An 11,311-nucleotide genomic window follows, 5' to 3' on the forward strand; every position below is an offset into this window, starting at 1 on the left:
AAAAGTGCCTACATGGCGGCAGGGTTGGGGTGGCTTTGGAGTAAAGACTTATTGTTACATGTGTGTACATGCACGCACGTGGGTGCCTGTGAGTAGATCCACAGTTAATGCCAGGTGGTTTGATCATTGGCCACCTTACTTTTTTTAGAAGACTATCTTAATGATCGTTGAGCAGGGGGATTAGCTAGACTAGCTGGTCATCAATCCCCAGGGTCCTTCCTGTCTCTGCCTTCCCATTGTTTGGATTAAAGGCATATGCCCCACACCCCACTTTCTTACGTGGGTCCTGCAAATATGAACTCAGGTCCTTATCCTTAAGTGGCCAACACTCTTCTCATTGATCCATCTCCCCAGCCCTAATATTTAGATTTGATTATGATGACTGGCAATGAAATTCGTAAGATTTCGTATCACTACCCTCTTCAGAACACAGTTCAAACAAAAGGTAGGCCACACAATCTCAGAAAGAAGCATACTACACATTCTCCCTTATATGGGGATCCTATCCTATAATGTCTATATTTACATATCAATATACATATGTAAACAAATGCACATGTGGGGACAGTATAACACACAGAAAGGAGAACAAAAATGAGTAAACAGGTGATGAGGAAAGACTGATGCAAGTCATGGATGCTTGAGTTATAAAAAAAAATATAAAGCAAATTAATTTTCGAGTCTTAATTATGTAATGGATTTGGAGAATTGTTTTTGGGTTTTGTTTGTGTGGTGGGTGCATAAAAATATTTGATAATGAGAGTGTAAAATCTAATGTGAAGCTCTGCAGCTTCAGAATGGTTGTTCAAACAGCACAAATGTTCTTTGAGATATACAGACTTTGAGTCTGGCCAACCACTGTTTAATATTTTTATCTGCAAGTTATTTAGAATAAAGTTTCATTAAATATGTTAAAAATTAAAATTAAAACAAGCACCTGGGTGATGGTAGTGCATACCTTTGATACCAGCACTTGGGAGGCAGAGGCAGGTGGATCTCTGTGAGTTCAAGGCCAGTCTGTTCTACAGAGTGAGTTCCAGGCAGGGCAGCCAAGGCTGCACAAAGAGACCCTTTCTCAAAAACAAAACAAAACAAAACAAAAATAATAAAAAATTAAAACTAGCAAACCACCAAACTAGTATGTAAGCTGTGGGAACAGGGAGTTCTATACAAATACTTGTATATAAAGTGTTGTCCAGTTTATCACAAAACCAAAGAACTATTATGCTAATAACCTAGTTCATTTCTGACATTCCTTTCTGGCGATGTCCTTCAGGCCTCTATTAAGCTATAAATTAAAATGGTTGGGTAGATCATACATACATAACACACACACAAACACCACTTTAACAAAGTTTATGTCTATATTTTCTACTGTTGTCTTATTTCATTAAAAGAAAATTAGTCAGGCAGTGGTGATGCATGCCTTTAGTTCCAACACTCAGGAGGGAGAGTCAGGTGGATTTCTGTGAGTTTGAGGCCAGCCTGGTCTACAAAGCAAGTTCTGGTACAGCCAGAGTTGTTATACAAAGAAACCCTGTCTCAAAAGCAAACAAACAAACAAATAAAAAGAAAGATTATGATCAACTACATCAGCTTCAAAACCCACCAATAAATTGCACCTTGACACTTAGAGAAGCATTTTGCTATTGTTATAATATATGTTATTATATATATTCAGAGTCTCTGTGTTTACTTTGAAAGTTCAAAGTGTAGACCTCTGAGAAGTATAAAAGATGTCTTGATGTTTTTGCCAAACAAGAGACCAAAGTAGAGACAATTGTGCTTAAAATCAAACTCTGCAACATTTAGAGGCATTGTAAGATTTGCAGAAAGAGATAGAGAATAGATATAATATAAAACCTAGGGGGCTGGAGAGATGGCTCAGGGGTTAAGAGCACTGGTTGTTCTTCTAGAAAACCCAGTTTCAATTCCCAGCACCCACATGATGGTTCACAGTCATCTGTAACTCCAGCTCTAGAGGATATGATACCCTCTATTCTCCTAGTTTCCGGGTCTCCTAAAACACTAGGATACATGTGGTATGCAGACATACATGCAGGCAAAATATCCATATACATAATTTTTTTAAAAAATGTAAGACCTAGATAAGATGTGCTGTACTTTCCCAGGACACACAGATATTCTATCACAAAGATCATGTGTTCACAAAATAGACTAGAAGTTTTACAGTTGTTGATATGGTCATGCTCAGGGCATTCACCACAGGCCAGAAGCCATTTGCTCCTTAATAAGAAGGCCTATCTGAGCCAGGTGGGGAGGCATGGTGCACACTTTTAATTCCAGCACTCAGGAAGCAGAGGCAGACAGAAGCCAGCTTCTATGGGCAGTCTATAGAGTGAGAACCAGGACAGCCAGAGCTGTTAACACAGAGAAACTCTATCTTTTAAAACAAAACAAAGAAGACCTATCTTGTTGGTGAGAAGTCAGCATCTCTGAGTTTTAGTCATGTGTACATTCACACATACATGAGTAGATGGATGCATGCATGGAGGGATGAATGAATAATTGGAAAAGACACTATCTCCTGCTTCTGGGAAGGAAAGCATGCCCCCAAACTACATTTTCCAGGCCATGCTCACTGTATTTTATTACCAGTTCATCTTGGATTTTTAATGATGAAAGACAGAACTTTTCTCTACATTTATAAAAAAGCAGCACTGTGGTGTCCAGGGTAGCTTGGGCTGGAGACTGCTCTTTAATTTTAATTTTTATTAATTTCTTTTGAAAGAATGAAGATCATCACCCTGGAGACCGATGGTCAAAAACAATCAACAGAAGTAAACAATTCCCACAAGTGATGAGGGAAAGAAAGCCATGTGCAGAACTTTTTGCTGCCCTGGAGACAGGGCTTTGAGGCCAGGCAAGGATGCTTGTGTCACAGTGAAGATTTAGCAAGACAGTAGTAAATGGTGGAAACCGGAAGGCATTCTTACGACCTGATCCTATGAAATTTTGATAACAGATTTGTTCACTTCTTCTTATTTGCCTCAGGGCATTGTGGTTTATTAGTAACTTGGATTAACTTAATTACTCTCAGTAAATTCTTTTGACAGTTCAGCCTTACCCTGGAGAATACAGAAGAAAATGTATCCAACTTGGGAAAGCAGTCAGAGATGCTTCTCCGACTCCTTCCCCTCTCTCCCTCCTTTCCCCCTCCTTCTCTCCTTCTCTCTCTGTCTCTATCTCTCTTTCTCTGTCTCTGTCTCTGTCTCTCTCTCTCTCTGTCTGTCTGTCTCTCTCTCTCTCTCTCTCTCTCTCTCACACACACACATTTTTTTTGGCTAAAAGCTAAAAAGTGATCTGAAATAAGCAAGACTGTGTTGATGTCATTTAAGAAAAAATAAATAAATAAGACAAAATAATGACTTGTTTTTGTGGCTGCAGAAGCCAGGGAGTGGGAGTGGCTTGATCTTTTTGAAAAATGAAGGAGAAAGAGGAGCAGGAACATTGCTTGGTGGTGCCAGAACAAACAGGGTGGCAGTAAACAGCAGGGCATTAGTGAACTTCCTAAGTTGACACTGTTCAATTAAGTAGAATTATTTTTAAATCTTGCTTTGGAAAGACATTCCTTGTGGAGTCAAAACTAGTAATTAGTATGAGGTGGTGAAAAGGGGAGGCATCTGCTGAGGTGCTGGAACATGGCTGTTTGGTGAAGAATTTGGAAGTCCTAGCTGTGCAATCCAAATCGGGTGAGCAGAGACTTGCCTAGGGGCTGTCAGCAATGAGTCTTTCATGCCCAGGACTGTGGGAACCCTGAACACTGTGTGGCTACTAAAGCCAACCGTGGGCATCATGGAAGAGACAGGCTCCATCAAGACAAGGATCCAAGGCTATTCAGGGACATTCTTGCTCTACTATTAACCCATGGAAGATTTCTGAGTTTAAGACCAGCCTGGGCTACAGAGCTAGTTCCAAAACAGCTAGGGCTACACAGAGAAACCCTGCCTTGAAAAAAAATTCTTTTTATCCAATGTGAGAAAAATACTACTCATCCTTGAGATAGGAGGGAAGCTCCTAAGCCTCTTTCTCATCTGAGAGTTCTGAATGAACTTTTAGAAGGCCATTTGTTTGGCAAGTTCATGAGTTTCCTAGCTACAAGTGTAGGAAGGACTCAATTCTGAGTAGCCTACACTAAATGTTGTCTTTCTTACTTAAAAGGAAGGTTACATTTTAAAAATACTACATCGCAGTATCATTAGCACTACAGATATAGGTGTATATTTGATTCTAGAAAATGGAGTTACATCACTCAGAAGAAGAAAACATACACACACACACACACACACACACACACACACACACACACACACACACATATATATCTTAATGCCTTTCACATCTGCTCTACAGATTTGAGGATGAGGTTATTCTATGCATCTTAGTTCACCTCATAAGGACAGATTTAGAGTGTGGCTAATACTTCCTAAAATTTAAACAATTACCAAATTACTTTACCCCAGCCATTAAAGTTCCCACACAGCCCTCAATCTCTACCGACAAGCTCTGATCAAAAGAAACAGTTACAAAATAGACCCAGGTTTCTTCATGTCACAATGACTAGGGCCCATTGGTTGCAGCCTGTCTTAGTTACTTTTCTGTTGCTGTGCTAATACACCATGACCGCAGCAATTTATAGAATAAAGAGTTTATTTGGGTTTAAGGTTTCGAAGGATGAGTCAATGACCATCATGGTAGGGAGTGTAGCAGCAGGCAGGCATGGTCCTACACAGTAGCTGAGAGCTTACATCTTGATCCACAAGCACCAGGCAGAGAGAGAGAGAGAGAGAGAGAGAGAGAGAGAGAGAGAGGGGGGGGGAGAGGGGAGAGGGGAGAGGGGAGGAGAGAGAGAGAGAGAGAGAGAGAGAGAGAGAGAGAGAGAGAGAGAGAGAGAGCACTAATTGGGAATGGCTTGGGCTTTTGAAACCTCAAAGACCCTCCCTAGCAACACACCTCTTTCAACAAGGCCGTATCTCCTAGTCATTCCCAAAGATGTTCCATCTACTGGGGACTAATCATTTATATCTATGTTTATGGGGGCCATTCTCATTCAAACCACCATAGTGCAAGTTAGATCTAGGTTCAAAATATTTGTGTAGCATGACTCCAGGGAAGGTATTCAGCCTCCCGTGTTTTAGCTTTTTGACCATATTAATACCCATGTTTCGAGACTGTGTGAATGGGAGATGAAGAATGTAGCATGTCAGGCATGATGCCAAACAGAGTAAATGCCCAACTGCAGATGTTACAGTTAAAATGAAGTTTATTTAAATACCTTAACGAGAAACATTTATCAAATTTTCTGAAAGTCAAGTGTGTCGTCATGATGGTGTTTATTCCAGGGAACTCTCCATGACACAAACAGATTTATTTGGAAGACTACAAAGGAAAATATCCCTGAATTTTCCACCCACTGTTACCTAACACTCCACCACCCTGAGCAGTCCTCTCATTTCTCCGGAGAAAAAGTAGAACATAAAGTTCCTTCTGAACCACAACTCTGAGGTCAACATCAGTTCATTTGGAAAAAAATGCCCGTCATTGTTTATATACCCGGACCCACACATAAATGTACACAACCATATACATACACATTTACACATAAAACACATGGGCACACACATAGGTGTGTATTTGAACTAAATATTAGAAAAACCTTAATGTTAGCATTTAGATAACATAAATGAGTGATGTAGTGGAAAAGAAACATTTATGAGGAGACTTGTTCTTCCTGTTAGTGCTTAACCTCAGTTCTTGATAGACTTTTCTAATGGACATATGTCATACTATACATATGTATAGGATTCGGGGACACACACACACACACACACACACACACACACACACACACACACACACACACACACACACACAGGGGTGGGGTGAGTCAATGTGAGAGGCCATGGATGATGTGTGTGTGACTCAGGCTGGCAAGCTGAGTCAGTTTGGTGAAGCCATTTTTTGTGTGTGCCCAGCACTCTTCTAGACTTCCCCTAAGGGTAGTGATTTCCCTGCCAGGCATGTTATTGGAGTGAGTGGAGTCCCAGCCATGACTAATATTTTCTTCTTGGCCCTTTAACTTCTTTAGCACAAATGTCTGAGGTTAGGGTGACTTTGAGCAAGCTCCTAACAGCATCCTAAAATTCCTGGTTGTTTTGTTGATTTGTTTTTTTTTTTTTTTCTATCAATCAATCCTCAGTGTTTACGACTAACCTCAAGTGCTGCTGCCCTCTGCTCCATTTAGCACTAAAGGTGGATTTTAAGCCATTGGGCCTTTTAGAATCACTGTTCAAGCACTGATACCTCCATGCAGAGCAACGAAATTAGAGCCAAGAGCCTGCACAAGTGAGAACCACACTGAGAGGGTCTTCCGAGGCAGGCTTGTCATCATGGCAGAGACCCTTGGGTTTGGGAGACAGTTGTGTTCAAAAGAAGACCTGGTGCCCAGGAGTCATTTCACATGAACTGGCCATGAGTAGCAGGACAAGTCAAAGCCTGAAAGGTTGTGCTACATGTAGTAGCTGACCAGAGGGAAGTGCCATTTGGTAAGGCACCAGCCTTTACAGCTCCTACCTCCATGGATGCATAAACAACTGAAATCAGGAAATGGTGTATTTCCAGGTACAGGCACCCAACTGTAACCTCAGCGCTCAAAAGACTGAGGCAGGGGAATTGCAGGTTCAAAGGAAGTGACACACAGACACACTCTCTCTCTCATCTCAGGAAGATGGGAAGGAGGAGACAAGAGAAAGAGGGGAGGAGGAGAGCAAGGGAGAGGGCAGAGGACAGGGAAGGAGAGTGAGGGAGGGAGAGGGGAGAAAGAGAGATTATTGAGCAAGGAGACTTTATCTTTTCTGAAATGATCTGCAGAGGCTGAGATGAACTTTGGAGGCCGATAAAAGCTCAGAGTAACGAGGATATTATCCATATGTATGAACATCAGATGATGGAACTTAAGGTTTCCATCACTACACAGTGCCAGTGTGGAGCAGGAAACCTAGACAAGTGTGATACAAGGCAATGACAACACCCCAGGTTCAAGCCAGGTCAAGATAACTATTCCACAAGGACTCATCACCAGTCACAGTTGTTGAGGAAGCGTTGTGATTACAAAACCTAAATTCACACAAAATTGTCTGACTAGCATATGCAAGGACTTTGGGTGTGCTAATAATCTAAGAAGGCTGAAGTGCCTCTTCTTTCCTTTTAGATTTTCATGTATTAAAAATTTAAGTGTGACGTCATTTTGATGTCACATGTATGTACACTAAGCACTGTTCACGTTACTCCTCACCATCTCCCCTCACCTACCTGCTACTCCTGATGACCTGATGACTCCCTGTTCTTCTCAGTTTCCCTCCTACTTTCATGGCTGTTTTCTTGCTGAATCAAATTAGGGTTTCTTGTATGACTGTGGATGGGGTTATTCTCCTAGACCATGAGGCTACATCACAGGAGAAAGTAAAACCCTTCCCCTGGCAGCCATTCATTTCCAGAAGCTCCTGGAGGAAGGGTGTGGCCTCATAAACCCTCAACCATCCATGATGGAATGCTAGAGAGCCCAATTTCAAGTAGATCTCAGGTAGCTATCCATAACTGCTAGAGTGTTTATAATTGCAGTGACTGTGTCATATCCATAAGCTAGTAATTCACAGTATTCCTCCCCATCCTCTGGCTCTTACATTCTCTCCAGTGCCTCTTCTACATTGCTCCTGGGTCTTGGGAGTGTGATATAGATGCCCCGTTTAGGGCTGAGCACTGAACAGTCAGCATTTTGACCAAGTATGAGTCTCTGTATTAGCCACCAACCACAGGAAAAAGATGCTCTCTGAGCAAGGCTGAGAGCCGAAGTTGTCTACAAACACCAGTTAAGTAAAAGGCAGTTTGTCTATACAGCCACTTAGCAAAACAGTAGATTTCTGCCGAGTGAGAGACCTTTTTTCTTTTCTTTATTTTTTTCTCCTTTGTTGAACACTACTAAACATTTCAGAATGCACCTTACTGTTCTATAACAAGGTAAAAATAATGAAGTTAATACATTATAAATTAGCATAATACCTCACAATGTCATTCTGATAGATTTAGTGGCTAAAATACATCACAATCTGCTACAAAAATGGTTCTTAAGAATTTAAATGCCAGGTTACCACATCATTATCACATTTCCTAAGTGAAGAACACTTAGGAAGTTTGAGCGTGTGAGGATGGCACAGCGGGCGGGCGTGTTTTCACTTCCCTCAGGCTGCAAACAGACCCCTTGTTTCTTGGCTCTCTGGCACTGCAATGGTTAATCCACTGCTGCCAAGAGAGCTGGGTGCTAGGCCAGCCACACCAGGTCAGATGACTTCTGCTAAGGAGCTCTGAGCTTCAGAGGAAGGAAAGCATTTTGCACTTTTGTTATAGGAAGTTCTGAATGGTGCTATGTGGAGGAAAGGACAGACAAGAAACAAAGCCCTGGTAAACCAAGGTGTTCTGCTAAGCCCTCGGTAGATAGAGCATTGACATAAATCCAATCAGGTAGCTGTGCACAGAGGGACATTGTTTTCTGAGTCTACACATTCTCTACATAAGACAAAACAGTTCGGAACAGAGACTGGGATATCTCCTAAAGCAGGACTCAGCTCCCCATTGAAACCAGATAATATGCTAGGGACATCGTCCGGTCCAAAATCCTGAAAAAGTCTTAAGAGCTATTTTCTAATAGTGTTGTGAGGCGGGCTTCACCCTGTGCCCCTGGCTGGCCAGGAACTCACTCTGTGAACCAGGGTGGCCCTAAACTGGTGGTAATCCCCCTGACTCTGCTTCCTGAGTATGAGGACTGTAGGCACAGCTACCATGGTTTCCTTTTTGTTTGTTTCTTGAAGTAAAGTTGTACAGTGGTGTTTACATTAATGACCATATATATGTAGGGCACAGCTTATTTTGAGAATAAGCAATGAAGGCTTGGGATTTAGAGAGTCATATCCTCTGCTGTTTAAGGAACTATGTAGGTGGAGTTTTCTTTCCCAGCCACTGGTCCCAAAAGAAACAACACAGAGCAGAACTATACTGAACATCGTATTCCCCCAGTGTTTGACTCTTGGGTTCTTGGTTCATTCAGTGAATAGATACAGTATCAGTGAGTCTTTGTATTATTAATAGGTGAATACTTCCTACTCATGACATTTTTGGAGAATATTTTGGCAGGACTTTATAATCCCTCAAATGCTAAATTTGATTTCCAGGTTGATTTTATATAGAGTTTTCTGAAGTCAGCATTTGTAATATAAAAAGAATGACTTTTCGAATGGTGCTTATTTATAAGGTGTTTACACCCAGAGAAGTATGCAGGTTCCAGAAAATAAAGACCATATTGCAACAGCCTTTATACTATTCTTCACTACATCTTATTTTTAAAAGGAATACACAATTCCTCATCAGTTTGCAATCATGTATGTTACTATCCTATTCTCTTAAAACAGAAATCACTTTATGAAATAGAGAAAATAAAATAAAATGAGAATTAATTTTGATCGGGGTTAATTGCTCTCTTTATAAAAATTGAAAGCAGGTTGGTTTTCTGATATTGGTTCCCTCCCACCCACTCACTCCCACTGGCTGGTTTTGTGTGTCAACTTACTTGACACAAGCTAAAATCATCAGAGGAAGGAGCCTCAGTTGAGGAAATGCCTCAATGAAATCTAGCTTAACATATTTCTCATTTGGTAATCAATGGGGGAGGCACAGTCCATGATGGGTGGTGCCATCCCTGGGCTTCTGGTTCTGGGTTTTAAAAGAAATGGGTTGAGCAAGCCATGGGAAGTAAGCAGCTCCGCTCCATGGCCTCTGCATCAGTCCCTGCCTCTGGGATCCTGCCCTGTTTGAGTTCCTGCGCTGACTTCCTTCAGTGATGAACAGCAATACTGAAGTGTAAGCCAAATAAACTCTTTCCTCCCCAGCTTGCTTTTTGGTCATGGTGTTTCTTCACAGCAATAGAAATCCTAGCTAAGACAAATTGGTACAAGTGTGTTTGGTTACAACACCCAGCTCACCCATGCATGATCCAGAAATCCCTATTCCTGTCTCTGCAAATCCCTCCCACTCAGAGTCTCTAAACAAAGGAAAGGTGCCAAAAAGCCCAGTTCCACATTCTTGGAGGCTACTACAACTTTCTTCCTGAATTTGCCACCCAAGTCTCTGCCTAAAGTGCTGAGCTTTTGGCTATACTTGGGCACAAACCTAGCTTGTATCTCATCATCACGCCTCACCTACAACTTATAAAATATCCCTGCTTTTGTTTATGGGTCTAACTTCTCTGGCCTCAATCTCTGGGACTAGAGAACCTGCCTGGGATTGCATTGCTCAATAAACCTGTAATTACACTTTTCAATTTGGCTTCATCTGGCAGAGAAACCTATTATGGGGGGAGGGGTAGAAAACCTATTACAGAGTGGTGGAGCATTGCTGTGACAGACTTGACCAAGTTTTGGGGAGGATTGTGGAAGGACTTTGGAACTTTGGGCTAGAAAACATTGAGTTTTGAGACCTAAGTGTCATGTTCTGTGGGAACTTGAGAGATAAGAGTATTGAGATAAGTGCAGAGGGTGGAGGCCTGACTTGCAAAGGTTCTCGAGGAAGTTTAAAGACTCTATCAGGGCCATCTGTCATTTTGAACTAAGATCCCGTGATTCTGGTGAGCTGGGGCTGAAGAATCAACTGTGATTAACAGATACCAGAACTACTAAAGCAAAATTTTGGTTGGCTGGGATACTTGATGCTGGTTGGCGGGAGCTGAGAAATTAGTGGTGATGAAGAAGGGACCAGTGTCACTGAGGTGAAATCTTCTGGGAAGTGTTTCCTGAGAGTACAGAGAAGCTGTTTTCCAGAGGTGACCAAGGTTGTACCTCATGCTGGCAGCCAGACCTGGTAAAGTGTAAGCGTCACCCAGATGGAGAGCAGCTGAGGCCTGGCACTGAGAGAGGCCAGGGGAAGTCACTGGTGAAGATGCAGTTTCAGTGGCACCTGAAGGCCCAGGAGTGAAGGGGTCGTGCAGAGAAGTTGAGGCTTTAGACCATGACAAGAACCTATGTGCAGCAAGGGACCCCAGCATTTTGGAGATGCCAGTAGCATAGAAAGACCACCAAGAACAGCAGCAGCAGTGGAGTGGAGCCAGCTGGAGCCCAGAAGATCAACTGTGTTGCAGAGGGCAGAGCTGGAGAAGTGACCCAAGCCTTTTGGAGGAGCCCAGAAGATCATGAATAATGATAAACAACCCAGATAATTGGACATTGTGTTTTTTATGCTGTTGGAG

Source organism: Cricetulus griseus, chromosome 2 (genome assembly GCF_003668045.3).
Source record: "Cricetulus griseus strain 17A/GY chromosome 2, alternate assembly CriGri-PICRH-1.0, whole genome shotgun sequence".
NCBI classification, from domain to species: Eukaryota; Metazoa; Chordata; class Mammalia; order Rodentia; family Cricetidae; genus Cricetulus; species Cricetulus griseus.